We start from the raw sequence: 23,899 nt of genomic DNA on the forward strand, positions 1-23,899 counted from the left end.
TCTGCAAGATTCTAATATCATGTTTACACAATGCTTTTAATTTAACATCATAGCAGCAATTCTCTCTTAACTCCAAGCCCTTTGAGAATGGATAGTTGCAGTAATGGTTCATAGCAGTTTCTTTTCCTTGAAAGGAGGTAGAATTTGTGACACAGGGTAATATAACATGATTTTGCAGTTCAGGTTACTGAATATTGTCTTTCAGAACTGGGTTGCGCTTTAGCAACAAATTATTGCACTCAAACTTCGTCAGCTGGGTGGGAATAGATACAAAATGTGCAAATGTACAAATGTGTAATGCAACAATATGACTAGTTTCAGTGATCTAACATATCTTGGATACATGCAACAGAGATAAAGGGGGTAAAAATCAACTTCTGGGATTTTAAAAAGTAGCTGACACTTCTGAAATCATACTCCATATTACCTTATAATAATGGCTAATTTGCCTGTAACTCCTCACTCAAAAGAGTAGCTCTAAATCATATGAGCCCTTGGAATTCCACTAATATTGCCTGAAATAAAATAAAATAGAAAACAAGTAAAATCTAACTTATTGACAGCCTAGCTTACTAAGCTGAATAGCAAGATCATGCAAACTGCTACTTCTTTGCTCCAATTAAAGTGATTGATAGCGATTGAACAACTGAAAATGCACAAGACCTGCCAGAATTTAATTAGCTAAAACCAGAAAAAGTATTACACTGAAATCAGATCTGGGAAAAAAAATTATTTAGTGGAAAAAATGCATGTTAGGTGGAAGAATGAAGATGGTCTTTGATCAAAGTACATATTTTGATGATTTCTATTGAAAGAGAAGTTGATTCACATAAAGCTGAAAATTATCTGGCATTCTTTAAGGTCAATTATTTCATGATTTTTACTTGCTTAAACTGAAATATGTCATTCTGAAACAAAAAGAAAAGTTAATTTTGAGAATGTCTTGAAAAAATTATTTAAGCCAATACTGTTCGAGTATATACAAACCATACAAATCTAGTGCAATCCACTCGATGCCATCAGAACATTCAGCATTACAATCTGCAAATTCCCATTTGGTTCTTCAGTTTTGTTTCTCCTCATTAACGATACCTATTTTAAGCGTATACACAGATAAAGGTACCTTATGCCAGCAGTTACTTTAAATGGTCCTTCTTGATCAAGGACAAAAGATTTGTGACATACATAAACATCTTTAAAACAGCTTCCCTTGAGATCTTCATTTTGCTTCCCACATCTTTTATGTTCAGTACCACGCTCACTTCAAAAGTTTGTTATGCAATATCTGAGAGACATTGTACTAAAAATAATTAATTGTCTTCAGAACCAATAGGAAATACTCCATTAATCAGACATATTTGCTTAAGCATTCAACAACATTATGGAAAATAAATTATCATTGTTCTGACTGCATATGACTACATAATTCTGACAATTCAACAAAACCTCAAATAACCAGTCAAATAAAATAGAATGGACTTCCCTTATTGATAATAAGACATGGATTAGTATATACTGTGAGACACTAACAGTGTCCTACAATGGAACAGTGTGATTATAAGTCTATTGAGAAAGCACTTCGAGAGAAACCCAACCATACAAGACATACCCTTATCTGAGACAGTTGGTTTTTCGTTTTTCACTAAAGCACTGCAATTGAAAATTGAAAAGCTTGAAAACACTAGAAGCAATTAATTTTGATAGTTACATTCCTAATACCCTGAAGGAAGCTCCAGTTTGAGCATGCAGGGATGGGGTTAGAAACGCTAAAACTGCTGGAGTACAATTTAGAAAGGGGTTGCTGAGAAGGGCTTCTAAAGGTATATAAGCAGCAAAAGGAAGATTAGGAAAAACGTGGGGCAAGGAACCATTCAGTGATTCTCAGAAAACCCCCAAAGAAATAATAATTGTATTGTTCCTTGAAAGATGGTTTATTTTATTTAGCAAACATTGAACATGTATGAAATCACGCCCAGAACTTAAACAATGAACTGAACTAGTTTGAAGTAAATTGTATCTTATGGAGAAAAGTCCACATGGTGTATTGCTTTAGGCCCAGTTTGGTATTTTATTGTCCGAATCTTTAAATCCTAGCATGCTCAACACTGTCTTGATAATTTCTCTTGAACTTTACAAAATGCAGTTCCCTTTTCACTTGTACCTTCTCTTAGTAAGAACTAGAAACCTAGTCTACCATAACTTCCTTAGAGCCCAAGCTGTCAGAATCAGTTTTTATGTGTCTCCAGCAGTGTTCTGTGGACTGCAGGTCAGACAGGTCACCTGTATAACAGCTCTGCTGCTCAGTCAGAATAGTAAAATTCACTGACAGAACTCAAATTGATAAGCATGAGAGTAGCCCAGCTGTTAGTAGCCACTAACAGATAGTCTGAGTAAAATTCAGATAATCACTTGAAGTACCATTGCATCCTATTGACTTCCAAACACTTTTATTTAAGCTGCTGCATATTAGGTGAGTAGGAGGCATGAAATTTAACAGGTCAGCTCTTGGTCTTTTGGTGGTAGTTTGTTTGTTTTTTTTTCTTTCCCAAGAGATCACAGCAAGAAGAGTAGAAGGATGGAGAGATCAGTGCTACAGTTAGAGGAATAAGAAGGAATAGTATTCTTTTGTTATTACAGTATTTTTCCATCTTTCTCCCCCATGTAAATTGATAGTTCACTAACTTCTAATAGATTCAGAAATTCATCTTAGATGACAATCCATAAATTACAGTTTTAAGACTCCAGGCTCTTCAAATCTGAAAAATTGATCTGCAAGTGTTATAAGGATGGTGTCTCCCCTAGGATTTTTGCTAACCAGTTCTTTCTCATCAGTTAGTTATCTTGAAGAAAATCTTTGTAGTGTATCATTGTATCTTTCTGTCTGTCTTGATGAAGAAGGATCAAGAATAACTTACTAAAGTTACTCAGGTTTTAATACCCTAATATAATTAATAGAAGGCTATTTTATTTTCCACAGTACTTGTCCATGAAAGCAATGTTTATGTTTGTTCCTCCCTTGGTAGAATATACATGTGTCCTGTCTTGTAAATGGGAAGGTTTAGGCTTACTTGTATTAGTATAGCGTGATGGTTTTTTTTCATTTAAAAGCATATGCTTCAAGAGTAAATCCATCAGTACCTTCACAGAAATGAAGAATATTTTTAAACATGCAAATGAAAACACCTCCTCAGAGAAGGCGAATCCAGGGGACTTTAGGATCCAGGGAAGTAGTCTTTCCCAGCTCACTAACCCAAAGTCTATGAACTCTCAGACACAGAGGTTGCTCCAGACCCAACCTGGTAGAGCCAGGCAGAATCCAAACAGCAGTGAGGATAAACACATAGTCCCAATATACCAGCCTAGTTAAGAGCTGTACCTTTACAGGCAGTACACAGACAAAAGTGACATTCACATAAACATAAACATGAGCAGTACAAATGGCCTAAACCTGTTCTTACCTGTCAGCTGATCAGCCTTAAAACATGCAGGCAGATCCTACACCTACATACTCTCCCACACCATGGGTCACTCAGGTAACTGGTGCTCACCTGAGATCTTCCCAGTAATTGATTCTATGGTCCCAGTAATATCCTACCCCTAGACCAAACATGGCCAAACATGCACCATTTGTTTGCTTACACAAGTTTACTTGCACAAGTTTGTCCATATTTTCATGCACAAGTTGTTTTCTACGTTCATTATACCTCAGTACCTCCTTTCCCCTACCTTTGGCCCTTAACCATAAGAAGTTTAACCAATTCCCACAATCCCCTTGAAACATCCTTTAAGCTTGCTTTTTCCTCTAAGACTTATGATAATCTTGTTTCTCTTCTTTTAGTCAGTTACCACCTTCTAAGTGAAGCGCTTCGAGGTTATGCATGAGCAGCCCCTTCCCTGCCCCATCCATCAGTGTCCTGTCCCAAGTCTTCATTGTGTCCCTATCTACAGCTTGCCAGGGTTTATGCATCTCTGTGTTTAATCTATTATTTTTCCAGTCTTTTGCCTTTGTCTTTTATGTTGAAAGTCATTAAACAAATATCCTTAAAATCCAAGCATCTCACCATTGCACTCAGTGCTGGAATCTCATTCCGCTGTGAAGCCTCCCCTTGCTGCTCTTGTATATATAGTTAATCACAGGTTTCAAGAGAGAATAATTTCCCTTGCTACCCAAAATCAGGATTATCTTTTCTTCCTCATATATTCTGGTGTCTTTTCCAAATCTTCTAAATGACGTAGTTTTAACTTATTAGTGGCTGTCTCTAATTTATACTTCAAAGATCTCTATGCATCCTGTGGATTGTTCCCTGACTTTATAAAATCATCCAATACTAGGTTAGAAGAGACCTCAAGGATCACCTGGTCCAGCCTTTCTTGGCAAAAACACAATGCAGACAAGTTGGCCCATGACCCTGTCCAGATGACTCTTAAAAGTGTCCAGTGTTGAGGAATCCACCGCTTCCCTGGGAAGATTATTCATAGATAGACTTATCAACACTAATAACTGTGTATGCTGACATACAGGAAAAATATAAAGCGATGGTTTTTACTTTATTACAATTGCAATTTACTTTATTATCTAGCAACAAAGATCTCTTCACTCATTTCGTTTTAGCACCCAAAGTCCAGATCTTCTAACTGTTAAGAAGATCCATTGAATTAAAAAAGTTCAGCTGGTTCTAAAAAGTATGAATATGCAGGTCACCATTTTGTGAATGGTCATGCCTACTCTAAATGGATAGTGTCCACTGCAAGTCAGAGCTCACAGTCCAGAAGCAGGCAGTTAAACACAATGCAGGTGAGAGGTTCTGGTACATTGAGTGAGGAGAACCTTCCCAAAATCTCCATAAATGTTTGGGAGATACTTATGGAGATTTATGGGGTGAAATGCAAACCCCATAGCCATCAGCGGAAATACTGCTTTCTCCTCCTTTTTTGTTTTAGAAGAAACAGCTTTTCAGGTGTGAATTCTTAGATGCATATACAGATCTAATGCAGGTTTCCAATTCTTTCCACTCAGTCAGTATCTCTGAATATCTAATGAATAACACAATACCACTTCATGACCAGATATGCCAGTGGGGCTTACCAAGTGTTTCTTCAATTTTACAGATGATCTGTAAGTTGCATATCTTGCAACTTTAGCTGCAGCAGCTCTGTATGGTGTTAGAGGAAGACCAGGAGAAAAATTATCTGTATTAGAAAAAAATAAAGCAAGCATTTCAAATAGAGTTAAAAAAGTAATTTTGACACCTTCCTCTCCCAATAATCCTTTCTTATCTTTCCATTATATGAAGTCTGCTATACTCCCTTCTGCTCAAGGGGATCTGTATTTTCTTTAAACCGATGCTGATTTATGTTAAAAATATTTTATTGATTTGGTAATCTTTATGCAAGTGTTTCAAAATACAAACAGAACTGTCCTCTGGGAAATACACTCAGCTTGCTTGGGGCTAAAATACACTGCTTTATAATGTCAAAAGGTAGTGTGAGGGTGAATTCCTTACTGATATGAGATGCAGTGCATAATAATAGCATACCTACAGCCATAATTTTAATGATAATTTATTGTTACTGAGAAGGGGAAAATGAGGTCAGATCTGTATACTGGTTCAGCAAGCATGTGCTGTTACTCCCTCTCTTGCTAAGTTTTTGCAGAGATGGTGAAGAAAAATTAAGCATAATGCATTCTTAAGGTTGCCAGGAGCAACTAATGCTTCCAAATAGGTATTCATGTTTTCTTATATCTAAATTTCAGCACATTAAAAACAATAAAGAAAATTACATTTCCTCAAAGAATTTTCCTTCAGGGAATGTACTTCAAAGTTTACTGTTTTCTTTATGTTGTCTTTCTCCATGTATTATGAACTCCTTGTTTCAAAAGAATATATATATGTTCACGTTATATGAATATGGAAGGACAAGTGTATGTAATCCCATGTTCTTGCAATCTTACAGATTCTTCTAAAGCTTATGCATAGAGTCCTAGTAAATCTTTTAGAGGAACATTTGTAAGCTTTCAGGAGCATGGAATTATCTATTTACTTGGTTTTGTACAGCCCATATGAAATACAAACTTGATCCAAGGGCAACTGATCTGTAGAGGACATTACTGAGGTAATGCTGAATCCTGTGATCACCTTCCCTTTCTGAGAACCAAATGGTTGTACCTGGCATGGCATCTGAATGTCTTTACCTGGAATCTGCCTCTTTTTGAAGACATAACCAAGTACTTTCCCCACAGGAAGAGGCAGAGGAATGGAAGAAAAAGCTTTTGTCCGCCACTGTTAAAGAACTACACAAGTCTTTTTAGTGAAAAAAATGTCAGTAGCAATGAATTGTTCCAATACAGTTTTTATTAAATGAAAATATTATCGGGCAAACTCTTAAACTCTAATTTGTTCATACTGTACATGTAGCTGTCACACTGGCATGAGGAATATTGAATCAAGTACAAAAGACATGGAAATGAATGGCTGTGGAAAAAAAAGCAGTATCTTTAAAATCCAGAACTTCTTATCATTCAAGGGAGTTAATGCAATTTGCACTGACTGTGGTAAATTATTAATAAAAATACATGAATTAGAAAACTTTTCTATATTAAAATATTAGAATAATTTTACTTCACTGAGGCAACAACTTATTAAAAGGAAAGAGATCTTCAGGTTATGTCTAAATAAACCATTCTGTTTTCTTACTACATGTTCTTGCACCTTTATATATAAAAAGGAAATAACAGTAGTGAAAGATATCTGAGATGTTTTTTGATTGTATCAGGAAAACAAGAGTTCTGGCATCCAACTGCATTACATTACTTTACACAGAAATAGTTTTACTGCACTATTACAGAAGTGAAATGCAAAAAAACTGAAGTGCAGAAAAGGCTGAGAGATTATTTCTGCCAATTTCATAATCATAAATGCAGACTAAGTCCACTAGCTCTCCTCTGAGTTGCTACCAGTTGCTATTCCCTTTCTAATCAAATTTTCAGGAGCATTGAACTGCTAATCCCAGTAAGCATATAAATTACCTTGATACTTCCATTTGTGACACTGGAAACATTCTTTCTTATTTGATGATTCACAAGAACTAATCCTTTTGCTCTACCTGAAGATCACTTCATGCTTTGTTTTCATCTATTCTGTACAGGAATTTTGTTGGAGTGTTATACATTTTATTATATTTTAGGCACCATGCCATAAAAAAAAAAATTCTTTTTGAAAATGAAAAAATAATCAAGAGAAATACTAAATCCTAAATCTACACAGGGAATTTACTTAATTGGTAGGTACTGTCTTCCATTTCAAATCATAGAATCATAGAATCATAGAATAGTTAAGGTTGGAAAGGACCTTCAGATCAAGTTCCAACCCCCCTGCCATGGGCAGGGACACCTCACACTAAAGTATATCACCCAAGGCTCTGTCCAATCTGGCCTTGAGCACCATCAGGGATGGAGCATTCACAGCTTCCTTGGGCAACCCATTCCAGTGCTCACCACCCTCACAGTAAAGGACTTCCTCCTTATATCCAATCTAAACTTCACCTGTTTAAGTTTTAACCTGTTACCCCTTGTCCTATCACTACAGTCCGTAATGAAGAGGATGTCTAATGCCTACTTATTAATTACAAGAAAACCAGCTAACTCCCTGAGCCAATTAAAGATGTAAGTGATGTTGCAAGATTTGGAGTGGATTTCCTTTCATTTCATCCCTGTCTGTATTAGTTGTGGTTTAAGCTGAACCCAGGACAGTATTCTCTTTCACTCTGAAAGTCTGAGAAAACTCTATGCAGGAGGCCAGGTTAAGAAGAAAAGACTTCTGTTAAGCAGGAAGGAGATAATTGCTTTCAATATGAGGAGGATTAGGTCTTGGGATCTCTTAATTTAGTTTTATAAATTCTCTCTAGCATATTAGGAAAGGATTTACTAGGTAATATACAAAATTCAACTGGGTATATTAAAAACTCAGCTGCGTATTATCCTGAGCAACCTGATCTGATATTGGAGCTGGTCTTGTTCTAAGCAAGTGGTTTGAACAGATCATCAGCAGAGGTCTTTCTTCAAAAAGATTAAGAAAAAAATCAACCTTCCAAAAAAAAACAAACCCTCAATTATTGTAATTAATTCCTACAACTCAAACATGAAGTACTATTTACCACATTCTCAAAGGGAGAAATAAATTTAGACTCTTCTGAATGGCAGCTTCTGATCTAAATGTCACACTATGTCATCTTTCTCTTATTTTCTGACTTCCTCCATACTAGCACTATTTCATATTTCATGCTCATGATAATCAAAACAGCATGATACTATAATTCTTGTTCTCATTATTTTCAGCTTCATTTTCTTTCACAGATAGTATACTCATAAAAGCTTTATTTTCCTATGGCATGATGAAAAACTTAGATGTGATAGTAAACCAGATAACAACAAATGACTGTCATTAAATATGGAGAAATTCAAAGACGTGACCTCTGGGTGACTTGAAAAATGTGGCCATTTGTAGCTTATGCCAACGATTCAAGTTAGAAAGCAATAAATAGTGAAAATATTTTGGCTTATGGGGAACATCTACCTATCATAGTTTTACACTGTGTAGAAGTCCAAGCCTGCATTTGGACCATTGCATGAAGAAGCCAGACTACCAGCAATGACTGGAGACACTGAGTGGTCAAAGAGTTCCCTGGCTCCCTGGGTCTATGGTATGGGTTCTGACTGCGCCAGAGGGGCAGGGCCTGGGTTGCTATGAATGTGTGTTCTGTCCAGGATGTGTGCATGTCACTGAACAGAAGTCTTAGAATGGAAATTTCTATCCACCTTTTACACTCATCACAGTTAATAAATGCATCAAAAATTTTATGTCACTAAGAATTGGCATTTTCTTCTTGACTACCTTGCTCCTAAATTCCATCACTGTAAGTATTGTTTTAGAGCAAATATTGCCAGTGCTTCCACCTGCTGCTCAATGGACATACCGCTGAATTAATTCCTTTTTCACTCTCAGCTATTATGAAACTACCATATAGCAGAAATGACAATATAAAACCTTAAGGTTTCTGTCTATGTTGAAGCACCAAATATACATAAGACTGCACACCTCTGTTTGGCCTCCAGCAACAAATGTCAAAACCTCTGTCTTCCTGGTTATGTAGATCCCAAAGAGAGCACTGAAACAACAGGATAGTACTGCTATTTGATTTATTTATTCAGGTACACTTCTACAGTACTTAACAAATTATAATTAAATTTGCATTAATGAACATTGACAAACAAATGTTGTCAGATTTGACAAATGGAAGTCGTATAATTATGTGAAAGAACTGTTAGTAGTTGCTATTGGTCTGTTTTCCGGGCTAGCAGTATAAAACTATAGCAGCCAAGAGTTATAAGCTGATTTCCACTGGTCCTTCAGAAATTTTATTTCACCTGTCTTTTGAAAGGATGGAATTCCTGTAGCACATGTAATTCTCACACTGATGGAGGGGAAGAAAAACAATTCAGTATTGCTTTTTGAGGCATGGCCATGTGATTGTCGGAGCTTTTTATATGAAACCAAACAGGTTAAGGTGTCACATAAAACCCAGTTGGAAGAATTTGTTTATTTGTTATTGTACCTTAGATGTGCAATGTTTTTACTATTTCTAAATATAAATAGTATACTTTTCTTTCCAGACATACATGGATACATTTAAATTTTTGCTACTAAAGAAGTGTTCAGAATTTACACCTTAATATGTCTTTATATTTCAGGATTTATTGAAAAGTTGCTAACTCTCTAACGAAGTGTACTTGTAAATAAATATTAAGGAAGAACTTTATTTTATTATTATTATTAATTGAAGTGGAAGAAATAAATATATATTTCCCTTACTATTTAACATAGTGTCTCAATGTGCCTTTTATGAAGACCCATGTTTCATATCCGGTAAGTTTTCTGTTTTCCAGTAGTCACTCACAAATTTGTTAGGAGGAGTGCAAAAAGAGGACTGTAGAAAAGTCTGAGTATTTTTACTTGCTCCAGTAGAGATTTTCTTCACACAGCGATGATATCCTGACCCTATCTTACTATTTCCCCAGCCTCAAAGAATTTTTTTTTTCAAAATGAGTTAGGTTAACTTTTTCTAAAATGGCATTTTCCAGTATCTGAAGGGGGCCTATAGGGATGTTGGAGAGGGACTCTTCATTAGGGACTCTTTCCCATCAGCTGGCAGGCTGTAAATTCATCATAGATTTTATACTTTGTTAGTGAAAAAGCAGCAATATTTATCCTTTCTTGTTCCTCTGATCACAGTAGTTCATGTCTCTGGTTGTTAACTCTGATCCTCAGAGCTGATCATGGTCACTGGTCAAGCAACTTTACAAAAGTCTCAGGTATTGTACTATTTTGCAATTTTGATATTTATAAATTTAAGGTTTTTGGTTGGTTTCTCAGTACAGAACATTGCAGTTTGCTACCTGTTATTTTTTTGTTGTGTTGCACATCCGTCCAGTTAATGAAAACATGATACTTATTTTTATCAGGTTTTGCTGTTCTTAGAATGGCTTTCTACCATTCTCTCTTATTGCTTTGAACTAATATTTAATTTTCTGTCCACCTCCATACAGTGTGTATTGAAATTAGTAAAATGAGGAAATTAAAGAAAATTGATGAAAGAAACACTTGATTTATGAAATATAAATCATCCAGGAGTGAGTTTTAAGAAAACACTAGTTGTCAGGCAATATTTAAGGGACATGTGTTGTCACTGAGGATCATCTTTCAGGTGGAATGCAAAGTCCAAGTACTGATGGTGCACAGCAGTTAAATACACCTCTGTGGAATGAGCTATTAACCTTGTGTACTGTCTAAATCCCAATTTCAGCAACTAAAAATATGCTTTCTAAAATTTAATGCAGCAAATGAGCAGCTATGTCCCTGTCTAACAAATTATGAAGTTATTTGAAGAAACATATTGAAACATTCTTATTAATTTTCTATTTATATATCAGTTTCATTTGAGGAAGGGGTTCAGTTTATGTGAATGTTGTATTTTATGTGTTATATTTCATTAACTATTGCACTCAGAGTGTTTTTCTAATTGCTCTCTGCATCAAATTTAAGAGGGCACATGGCTATAATTTTAATTTCTTAATTTCATGAAAATTATTTAACCACATCTGCTCTCTCGAACAAATGAATATGGTACTGGTTTATTACAGATTAATTATATATTCTTCAAAATATGGCAAATTCTCTTCAAATTTTGTTCAGAAAAAAAATAGATGTTTAGTTAAAAAGTAAGTAGGAATACTGAATTTATTAATTCCAACTTTCTTAGCACACATGGCTACTTCTTATTAGACAGCCTAAGAATACTTAAAACTCTCAGAAGAAAAAGAAAAAAAAAGAAGGACAAAAATCTGAGTTCTGTGTTATAGAATTGCTCAATTACTGTGTATGGGCTGATCTTTCAAGCACAGCATGAAGTGACTGCTAATCAAATGTGCCTCAAGGCAGTAGACACTAAAATATTAAAGCTGTTTTATTCAGGGTCTCTCAGTTTTTTAACTCAACTTTGTCTGGTACTGCGCTTAAAAGTATTATTTAAGCAATCCAAAACATTAAGAAAGCATCCATTATGATTTAGATGTACATAATAAAATACAATCAAAATTTTGGAAAACATATATAAAACAATTTATCAAATCTAATCTCTCTGATAATGCAACTGTGTAAAAGTAATAAAGATATATACATCCTTTGCGTCTCTTGGATGGTACTAGTGGGGTTGCAGGTATGTCTTGAAGCCAGGAAGACCATAGATATAAAGCACGGACACACAAAGAGTAACTCCTCTTTATATTCCAGATTTCATATGATGATCTGACTAAATAGGTTTGCATACCTAATAGATACCATCTTTAGGCACCAAAATAAGCTCTGAGATTTGATTCTTGGAGCACATTGCACACCCCGAGTTTCTACTTTCTAATGTTTCCTTCGAGCTCCAAACTCTGAGCTGAAAACTCTTTCCAAAACAGATATTCTTTTCTCTAGACCTTTCTATCCAGTCATTTATTCTAAGAAATTAATCACTGGGAGAGTTCACTGTCCCTCACAACTTTTTCTAGTTAATTTTGCCTGTCTTAATCCCCTAGATACTGCTCATTAAATTTCTACTAAGAGATTTTTCTACCGATCATCAGATATCTCTTTCTCATGTAGGTATATGTACATTAATTAATTCACCTATTTGTTTTGTCTTAAGTTAGACTTGCCTAAGTTGTTTTACTATGGCACATTTTCTGGAAATACTCTTTTGGACCATTTTTCAGCTATATTATATTCTTTAACTATAAACACCTGAGCTGAGGACGCAGTTCATGTATCTATCATTCCCCGTCCAGCTCTTGCTGTTACCCTACATAGTCTTCCAGGACAAACCTGACCTAAAGCCTGCTTGAAGTTTATGCTCAGGCAGTTATATGTCAGAGTTTATACTTCTGTATTGTTGCTTCTGCATTACAGGGTAGTCTCCCTTTTTATCCTGAACTTCATTCCCAAATCTGTTGTACGCTTTCTCCTTTCAGATGTATATGAATATGTCATGATGTATAAGAATATGCAGCTTGAATGCACCATAATTAGAAAAAAAAAAAATACTTGTTTGCTGCAGGTGAACAAGCCAGATTTTCTGTGAGCATAATTACACAAATGAGGATTGGTTAGCATTATTTTAGTTTAGACAAAATGGTCTACATTTCCCTGATAAAACAATCTAACCTCAAACATTTGTAGCTCTAAGGGTCATAGATATTTCTGCTGTCAGTTCTCCTAGATGAATTATCCTCTGTTGTTATTTTCTAGATTAAATTGTGTTTGATACAAGGAAACATAGCAGTGGGGTTTGCACTGTAACCAGACTTTGTACACATACCAAGTAGAAAATCAAGCAAATAAAAGAGAAAACAATCAAGCTTTATAAAAATATTTTAGGCCTTCCTAATTTGCTCATTGCAAAAGATCTTATAATTTCTAAGAAATGAAATTTTCTTTTTTGTCTCTCTGTCCCCTTCTGTTCTTTTCCCTTAAGCCAATAAATCAATAGAGCATATTTCAGAGACATCAGATTTTACAACACTGCCAGTATCTGAGATCTCATACTGAAGAATCAGTATGAAAAAGACAACCAACTAAAAAGTAGGTAGGCAGGTAGGTAGGTAGATAGATAGATAGATGACAGACATTTACTAAACCATTATTTTTCAACCTGTAAACAGAATCTGAAATAACTTTGTCCATGCGTATTAGCAAAGTAGATTGAGGGACATGCTTCTTCAGGTCTTTATCACCAAATTTAATTTATCTTCTTCAGTATCCATCTTACTTTATTTTGTTTTATAGGATATATACGATTACCTTGATTCCTTCCATCATATACTGGATGAAGAATATTTCTCTGTACTTTTAACAGAGTGACTCACAAAATGAAGGTTGTGGAATAAAAATAGTGGTGATACAATTAGGGTTGCTATTTTAATGCAAAATCTGTCAAACTTATAATGTGAAACTCTTGTTTAGCAAAGACATCCTGTCTTTGTAATTTTTCTGATTCTAGTCCTTCTCTGCTGACTGAAGTAAGTTTCTATCTCTGAGACTTTTGCTGTGTTCCCTGAGTTGCAGTGTCTTGGTGTATTCTGGTATCAACGGCATGTGTCAAGGAATGTCAGTGATTTCTGATTGCAATCACTGCTTTATACGGGCTGATAAACAGCCCTTTAGTTTAATGACTTGTAAAACTCTCCTCTAGCTTTTCACAGTTGACATTCTTCAATGTATCTTGAATGTATAGAATAATGCACCTTTAACTTGACTGTACATTGTATATCAATCCACATACTGCACAAATATCTCAACAGCTTTATTTCTGGGTCTTATCTGAAACCAAGCAGAGTACTTAACACCTTGTGATGCCAGTTGGCTTAAGCTGGCTGATCCTCAACTCCTTTTTCTGTAATATTCATATCCACATTTAAATTATACATTTCTACATACTTCTGCACTTCTGTATACATATTGCATATGTTCATATTCACAGTTGAATAGGAATGTTTTACACATAAGTTACGCATTTCCTTTTGTATTGCATACTAACACTATTTTCTAGCTTTTCCTGCCTCTCATACTGCCATCACCAGTGCCATTTAAACTATAAGATATCTGGAACAAAAAATATAGAGGTACATAGTCATTAGAAACATTGCTGTCAGCTCAGCACATGGAAATCAAGCTCCAGGAAAATTAGTACAAGTTCTGACAAAGTAAGCCTGCCTGGCAAGCTTCACTCCAGAGTCCCTGGAAAATCAAGAAAAAACCTGTGGCGTTTTATTGCCAATTACAATATAATTGATGTGTCTACAGGGTACAAATACGGCTAGGAAACAGAAGCAGGGATGAAAGTCATAATCCTTGGACACAATGGAATACACTGAATGTAGGAGCAGATGTAAAGAGTTGATGTTACAGTTTCTCAATGGATTTGGCAGATTCTATTGGGTGATTACATACAAAAACTGACAGAAAAAGGTCCCTCCAATGCAATAGATATTAACAGTAGAATGGAAATAGAAAAAATAATTGAATGCATGTGTGCATGTGTGATTATTTTCTTTGGTATTTGTTGGTTTTTTTTCAGCTTTCTATTTGTATTTTTCCATTAGCTGGAAAGTATTTGTGTCTTTTAATACATTTTTTTCTGATTAGTGCTGCAAGAATAAACTGATATTTGCAACACGTCTGATTTCATATGTGTAATGGTCTGTTTCTAGAAGGTTGGATAATTACACTATTAATCATTTAGATTTTCATTCATTTCCAGTATTAAAAGTACACTTTTTTTTTCCCCTGTCTAGCTAAGGAATATTGGTTGATCTGCACTTGAGAAGAGACAACAGATTATTAATTAGGATTGTTTTTTAAAAATTCCATCTCTATGAACAGGTGACCTGCATTTATTAAACATTTCTCTGTTGATTTGAAAAATATCAATGATCATGTAAGCATGATTACACAGAACTATTTTCTGCATATTATTTTCCTTAACTGCTCCTTACAGGGGATAAGAAAAATTAAGAAAAACCATTACCAAGACAAGCTGGACAGAGTGAGCAAATAGCTTTATACACCAATGAGTTCAAATATTTTTAACTGAGTAATCCATAGCTTTGCAATCTAATACTTGGGAAGGGGAGGAGAAATACATATTTGAGAAAGCATGTGGAAGAAATCATGCACATACACACGCACTGTGAATGATCTTTTAGAAATAATCTCATAGATGTCATCAAAAAGTATCCTACCTTGGAGGAGAAACATGAAAATATCACATAAATAGTATTCTTTTACTATATGAATTCTTTGCAAGTATGTAGAATGGTTAGTCTTTAAAAGAAGTGAAATGTGAGTAGCCTGAAAGTTCACTTGCAAATTATGTGTAGCCACTATACTGTTCGGCTTTAGAGAGTTTGACACAAATAATGTGATTGATGCTATTTTAGTGTTCAGCGCTAGATATTAGGTATACACCCTAGCATTCATTAGTGTTTTTTTCCTCAGGTGCTGCATTTTACACTATGGAAACATTAGAACTACAACTGATAAAGAACTCCTGAGTGGATCTGAAGGTCTTATTCCAAGGCTTAGCAGCTGCAGTATGTTGTCATAGCATCTTGTTATTTTACCCATGGAAGTTCCTATTTCATCACTTCTGGGACCCAGACAAGAGATATTTTTTATTCCTCCTTAATATTCATTTCTGAGATAACAATCTGAATAGTACCATTAAACAGTCTGCTGTAGCACCAATGCTGTTTGCAAACTCTTTCACATTCTAAGTAGTCACAATGCAAGCTTCCAAAGGGCAGGGTAAGCTCTTGGAAAACCAAACAATAACAATATATGCACAGTTCTCCAGAAATTAACATCTATTTCTAATTCTGAATGTGTTCTTTTGACTTCTTTCAACAAAAGACTGAGGTTAAAATGCTTGCCTTATTTCAGTATATTTTTACTTTTTTTTTTTAGTTTAGCTGGCTAAATGCAAGTATGATTCTGACTCCTTTCAAGGGTGATTTATTATTTTGATAGAGCTCAAGCAGCATCTCAGATCAGCAGTAGGAAAGCCCTAGTGGTTACATGTTCAAAAAATGGCAAGCTTCTTATACTCAAGAACAATAGACTACAACCCACTGCCTGACATTGCTGGGTCAAAGGCGTATCAAAATGGATACAACACACACAATCAGATGTTTAGCTACAGGTTTTTTTTCTTGGAAATCCATCTCACAAAAGAAGCTGGTACAACAGTGTTAAGATAATAGAAGGGTCGTGGGTTTTGGTTGTTTTCTGGTTTTGGCTTGGGGCTTCCCCCCCCCCAACCACGAACAGATCTGTTCCTGTTTTACTGTGAAAGTGAACTACATTTCTGACCTAAGGTCCTGACTTGGGCTTCTTCTGGCATAAAGACTGCAAACGTGCACAGTTTGTGTCAATACTCAATTTGAAGCTTCTATAAGGTATTTTGTGCCTTTGCTTTTAAAAAATTAAGCTTTTTAAAATGTAATATTCCTCATGTATACACAGACATTTAATATTGGCTTATACACTGCTATTTTTTGAGAGGCTAAGAATAAGGCTATACAGTACAAAGCAGGACATACTAACTGAAAGTGATAGCTATTCAATCACATTCAATTGCTTCCTTACATTACTTCAATGAAAAAGATTGTTGTATTTTTAAACCATCCCAAATTAGGCTTGATTAGAGATAAACAAAGTTCTTTGAAAAGTAAAATGTGTAAGCACAGGAGAAAGAAGCAGCCCAATCTTTTTGGCTGATGTCTTTCTAAGTAATGTAACTTGTATATGCACAGAAGATCTATTTTTCATTTTTACCTATATTCTTCCCCACTTAAGAATACGAATCTTAATCACAGTCACTCGGTATTAGGATATGATAGGCAGCAAAGAAGCTGCAGGTGACACAGCCAAATAGCCAGAGCAATTCTGCTGCAATGTGACAAGTCTGCAAAGCAGTTTGCTCACTACACAGTTCTGGAAGTACCATGTCAAGCTGTGCTGCTCATCCTTACATAGTGTTTTAGGAACAAAGAGTGCAATAACTCATAGTGTCTGGGAAAAATCAGGTGAGGGTGCCTTAAAAGAGGTGTTATCCCTCTGTTCCAGTGACCAAGCTCTATTTATTTGTCATAAAATATCAGTGAGATTTTTTGCAAGTCATCTGAGATGTAATTCCTGTGACATCATTTTAGCAACCACTGTATTCAGGAAATCAACATGAATTTATCAAGATTTGGTTTATATTTTTATAATAATCATGATAAATGTGGATGTTATTTAAAAAATAGGACAGAAAAAGAAGTACCTTTTGCTATCAGTTTTATTCCACAAATTATGAAATGTGGGTCTAGTCTCTTAGATATTTTCATTTAACAGAAAATATTGATCAAAACCCCTTTTACTTACAGCATACAACAGCAAAACAAAACCAGAAATACCTCCAAGGAGGCAATTGTTTCATATTCCACCTATCATTGAAGAAACAAATTTGGGGCTGGCATGAAAGATTTCTAAGCCCAAAACTGGGGAGGGGTAAAAGAAATATTAAAATCAAAGATGGAAAATTATTTTTAAGAAATGTTTGGCTTCCAAATAACATAGCTTGCTATACCAGAGAAAATATCACAAGGAAACATGCTGTAAATGAGGAATGGATGATTGTCCAAAAGTACCTGTCATCTATTTGAACACCATGAGAGAAAGAATATTATAGCCATATGGTTATATTATTAATATTAATATTAATATTGTATTAGTACCTGTCTGTCAGGAACTATCCTGGAAAAGCGGTATTTTGAAACAAGTAGCAAGACAGGTTAAAGATAGGGTGCTGCAAATAGATGTTGGTTATTTTCCAGGGACTTAATATTGAGAGAAAAAAAAAAAATATCTGAATTTGAATTTCTGTGAGCAATCATAGCATATAAATACTGGCTAGGCAGCAAACGATTTCCGGCTAGGAAATGTAATGCTGTCTACTGAGAGGAAAACTTCCGATTGAGCTGCATCTACAAGGATGCCCTCAAACCTCAGCTGAAGGGATGTGCAAAATCTTCAGATAGCAAGTCCAGTCACTAGGTGGCAGAATCTTCTAATTAGTTGTGTGATTTGTTGTTTTACCACCTCTGGGAGCAAAATTGTTTGTTAGATATGAGAGCAGTGCGGCAAGTTGTTCTGATCGTTAGTTACGCAATAGGCCATAAATCTTTTCTACTCAATCCAGTTACAAGTTTTTATAATTTAGTAGCTTTTCTCAGGTGTCCCTTCAAGGCGGGGATGGGGGAAAAGCGGAGTGGAAATGCTTATGCTGGGAATTGGGCAGCATGGGAATCTATAAAAAATTTGAACTCCATAAGAAAAACATGGGATTCTTGTGGAATTACGTTTTTGTGGCCATGTGAAAGTGAAAGCAGATCAATCTGCTTGTATGAGTAGAAGTACACAGAGTTTTAGTCAGCTTCACATGCAGTGATATTAACTGTGAACCGTGGTAGGTGGGAACCTATGCATTTTTGAGTTTCAGTACCTGTCTTTATGCCTGTTGCATCCTTGCCTGTATATAAATAATGCTGTTCTAGATTGTGAAGTCCTTTGTACCTTAAGTGATGTGCCACTCATACAAGCAAACTCCAGAGGAGCAGAAGCTTAAACCTTCATTTCCTTACTGTCAGCTGCAGACACCCGGTTGGTTGAGTGCATATTTACTCTTATTCCATTTTGGCAATGGAAAAAGTGAAGCTACAAATTGTGTAGAGAGATATATCACATTATATCAAACCTTTATGCAGATGACTCTTAAAAGACAAGGCCCAGAATTAATATGTGCATTCAGAAGACCCTCCTACTATAAAAGTTCAGCAGAGGATGTGCACTTAGCTAGAAGGGAGGGTGATGACACCATGGAATAACAACTCTGACAACATGGAGAAAAAAGGGAGTAAAAACTAATTAGTGAAAAAGCCCTAAATAATTGCTGCAGAAACTCTCTGGTACAGACAATATTGCCTAATGCAGCAGAAAGTCTATTGACTTTATTTATTCATTTTTTAATAAATGATGCAGCAGTACTTACAATGCAATGAACATTTTTAGATCATAGCTGCAATATTTATCAAGATGCTACAAAATGTGTCACTCACATGGGTTTTGCATCTCATCTAATTGTGGCCTTTCTAAGAGGTTGACTAATAATTAATTGAAGAACAGCTAACATGGCCGAAGTAATGGTATTTACAAACAGCTATGGGTAATACTTAAAATTGTTTTGCTACATACTAGATTTACTCTGCATGCAGACAAGCTATAGATACAAAGTTGAGACACTAAAAGTTGCCTGTTACAGGTTTGTCAATCTAACAGCTTACAATTACTAAAAGAGGTCAGTCTCTTTCCTTTTACTTTCTGTACTGTGTCAGCAATCATCAGATCCTCAGCAAAGTCAGTACAACTTGCTGGACTCATAAAAAAAGACACCCAAAACAAGCAAAAAGCAAACAAATACCATGGCAAAATTAAATCATTAAGTTAGCAAACTGAATTAGCTCCAAGCAAAGGCTCAGGGAGGAAAGTCACAGCCAAGAGACTAAGGGAAAGGTGAAAGGACCTTTCTGGAATCGGAATTTGCTAGATTACCTCAAGTATATTTCACTGAAATGTCTATTTTATATAAGTCAATGAAAGAGACCCCAGACTCTGATTATACATGAACTTGTGAATCCGTAGTTCCTAAATCTCTAAGTACGACACTACTTCTGCAAACTTGCTGGGAGACTCAAGTGACAAAATACCTCAGTATTGTTATATTTGCATAGATTTCATAATACCTCTTGGAAGTTCAGATCAGGATGTTGATCTTCTGCTTCTATTCAATTCTCAAAACACTTAGGAATTCCAGAGTGCAGCATTACCATATTAAGAAGTATTAAATGCAAGGTTAGGTGATTTAGTGGCAGGGGACACAGATAAGGAAGTGGCACTCAGTGCCTTCTTTGCCTTCAGTCATCAACAGTGAGGTATCTCACATCCCTGAGCTTAGTGAAGGAGTTCAAGAACTACCAGCAGTGGATGAGGTTAGAGTCAAGGTTTCCTTGAAATAGCTTCACCCATCCAAGTGCATGGGAGCTGCCAGGTTGCCTCTAGGGGTACTGAGAGTGCTGGAAGGTGCCTTTGCAATACCACTCACTATTGTATTGTATAGGTTGTAAAGGGAGGTCTCTCAATCACTGAGGAGAAGAAAACATTACAGTCACCTTTAAAATAGGTCAAAAGCATAAATCAGGGAACTATGAAATGGTCAGCCTCACTTTGTTCCCTGAAAAAATCAAGGAGCAAGTCGTCATGGAATTGTTGCTGGACACAAAATGGAGAAGAGGGTGACTGAGAACAGTCAGCATGGATTTACCAAGTTTATTAAAGATAAATCAACCTGATTGCCTTATAGGACAAAATGAATGGGTCTGAAGACGAAGGAAAATCAGTGACTTTACCAAGTTTTGTACACTGTCCCCTATAATATTCTTTTATTCAACCTGTGTAAACCATACGAGTCATGTGGCAATGTGTGTGTGTTGTAGCTGCATATGTGCGTATAGGACTGTACCTCTGTGTATATATATATATGCACACATATATATATAAAAATATATGTATCAGTTAATGAATTAGAGCATTATAGTATATTCAGATAACCAAAAGCTCAGATCAGCTTTAAACTTTAAAACTATAGATATTAAAATAAATTTATTAACAACACACTTTGTTTTAATGATTATTATTATCCAATGGTACTTATAGATATTAATTATCATCACTATGTATAAAAAATATTAATCTTTAACACTTATAACCTAAATGCCACAGCGATTATGCTATGTAGACAGCACAGGTGACCTACAGTCTTTGTCGGTCTTAGTGGCTGAGGTAAAGATGATCAGGCTTTCTTCTCTTCCTTGCTCTTTGATGTTTTTCTGATGCATGTTTTATCACTTCCAAAAGGGGGATCTGAATTACTCCTGATACTACTTATTTTATATTTGCTTTTGGCAGTTCAACTTCTTGTGTACTGGCTATGATGTCCTTCATATTTGTGGTCCCTGTTGCTTACCTTGTCCTTTGTCTTGCAACTGTTTGTTTTCTGGATGCCTCTTATGTGCACGCATCTTTTGTCATTTGGTTGTTACATTACTCACATAAGTATTTGAAATATTTGGACACTGGGTTTGAATATACCATAACATTTACAAAATACTTGTGTGATTTTCTTAGTTATACTGTTTTAATATGCTAATATTTGGCTTCAAGGAAAAGTAGTACTAATTACATCCTGATTGATGAACTTCTAATTTAAATGTGGTCTCTGCTTTGGCTACACGTAGCATAGTGTTTGAAAGCTATTGCGTAGAAGACCATCAGTATGGAAAAATTTCTCCTTAGTCTAAAAAGAAAGATGAATATTCACGCCTAAGTATGCTTAGACAATATCATCTAGTATTTGTTCAGGTCCTTGTGCTTTGGCTGGTAAGATTAGCTACAGGATAGGGATCTGCAAACACTGGTTGCTGAAATTATGCAAATAAACTCTGAACCGCAGTAATGGATAGTTTTAGTTAGTTATAATACTTATTTCACTGGGAAACTTGAGTTGCACAAATATAGATAATTGTATAATATGGCATAACATTATAGGTATGGAATAATATTAGATTTTTGATAATGTAATGCTCTAGTTCTGCTACCTTATTGACTGAAGCATTGAAAAGTCTCATTACTTTTAACACCAGTTTTCAAATACGGTGTTTTTTATTCTTAATACACCGAATACTAAGATGATTATATAGAAGACTCATTTCTTCTAAAAATAATAAGACTCATAGAATCATAGAATGGTTAGGTTTGGAAAGGACCTTAAAGTCATCTATTTCCAACCCCCTTGCCGTGGACAGGGACACCTCGCACTAAACCATGTCATCCAAGAAGCCGTCCAAACTGGTCTTGAACACCCCAGGGATGAGGCATTCACAACTTCCTTGGGAAACCCATTCCAGTGCATCACCACCCTTACAGTAAAGAACTTCCCCCTTACATCCAATCTAAACTTCCCCTGTTTAAGTTTTAACCCATTACCGTTGTCCTGTCACTACAGCCCCTAATGAAAAGGGCCTCTCTAGTATCCTTGTAGGCCTCCTTCAGATACTGGAAGGCTGCTATGAAGAAGCATGACCAGTGCTTATAGTTCTGAAACCCAACATAGAAATATATAAAAAGATCCCCAGACCTCCCTAAAATCTTCTTTTGGTTCTTTAGTTCCTGGAACTGGCCATGGAAGTGTTTTGGGTGCCCATCTGTCATTCTTCATCCTGTCAGATGGACTAAATGTACAAAAAATGTATTTACAGAATTGAATGTAAGGGAGCAAGTATTCATCAGCATAGAGGTTTTACCTCTCTTAACTGTACTTTGTCTTTTTCAGCTAATAGTTTTGAGAATTATATGTCTTATAGATTTGTTCATCATGATAAGCAATGCATAACGTACATCAGGCAATTGCTCAGTTCTTCAGAGATGACCTTAGTGCAGACCTTATGTCAATATAAGGTACTGCCTTTGGACGTACGTTTTCCTACTCCAACATTAATGAGATAAAAAGGATAAATAAAACTTGGTTGTTTTTTTTTCATAGCAGCAGAAATAATTACTTGAAAATCAGCAGATATGTGGATCAATATCATGCAGACACATGAGACTTTATGTCTGTCTGGCTCTAACTGGCTGGATTAATCCAGTAATTGCTTCTGGAGAAGTAACAGATTAATTTGCTGATTTAACGGTTTCCATATTCATGATATTTGTAGCACATTTGCAGACCAGAAGGTGACAAAAAACCCAGTGACTACTGCTAATTGGACTTGGATGTGGATAGCAGCAAGGAGATTGGCCTGATTATGTGATTAGCAAAGCTATTGGTGGCATATGCTGACAGTCTGATACAGAAAGTAATAAACAGTGAAAACACATTTATCTCTGGGGAAAGAACATGCGTGGACATCCAGAACCTCATTGTACAGTGAGGTAGAGAATGCAGCCTTGGTATAGTGGAGATAACTGAAGTAATAGCAATTGATACATCCTTTCTTTCCTGCCATGATCTGAATGCATCACTAAAGGAATTTGAAAAATAAAAAAGTTCGGGGGGGGGAGAGGGGAATAAGCTTGCATCCACCATGTACAGATACTAAAGATTCCCATTCTCCTAGGTATTTCTGAACTCCTATATTGCTAAAAATTGAGATATAGAGGCTAGTGAGATCTGTAGACAGAGCAACCTTTTATTTTCTTCTTATAGTGCAAAGGGGTGAGATGAGGGTTTTTCCCATCTTCAGAGAAAAAAATATCATCTTCTTCCTTTCATGGTTATTTTTTAGTAATTTTAAAAACATTAATGGGATATAAGCCAACAAATGAAAGGTTAATAAATGTGTATAAAATTTATTGCAACTTCTGATATACATTATTGACTCCTGGATTGTTGAACTTACAGGCAACAAGAAGGAAAGAAGAAAAAAAGAGGGGAAAAACCTACCAAGGAAAACACAGTCTGTTTTAAGACATCAGAGTGCAATAAATGGAACAGGCCCTGGTTATAAAAAGAGTACAGGTTTTGCAATGCTCTTACAATCCTGCCACATTTGTAGAAAAAGTGCTTCTCTGTACCAAAAGCTCAGAAGGTGCTCAGCATTTTGATAAAGTAGCTATAAAACAGCAGCAAATTGTCCCTTCCCAGGCCT

The sequence above is a fragment of the Pezoporus flaviventris genome, unplaced genomic scaffold (assembly GCF_033815535.1).
Source record: "Pezoporus flaviventris isolate CSIRO_AGI_PZ_B2104156 unplaced genomic scaffold, CSIRO_AGI_Pfla_v1 ptg000013l, whole genome shotgun sequence".
NCBI lineage: Eukaryota > Metazoa > Chordata > Aves > Psittaciformes > Psittacidae > Pezoporus > Pezoporus flaviventris.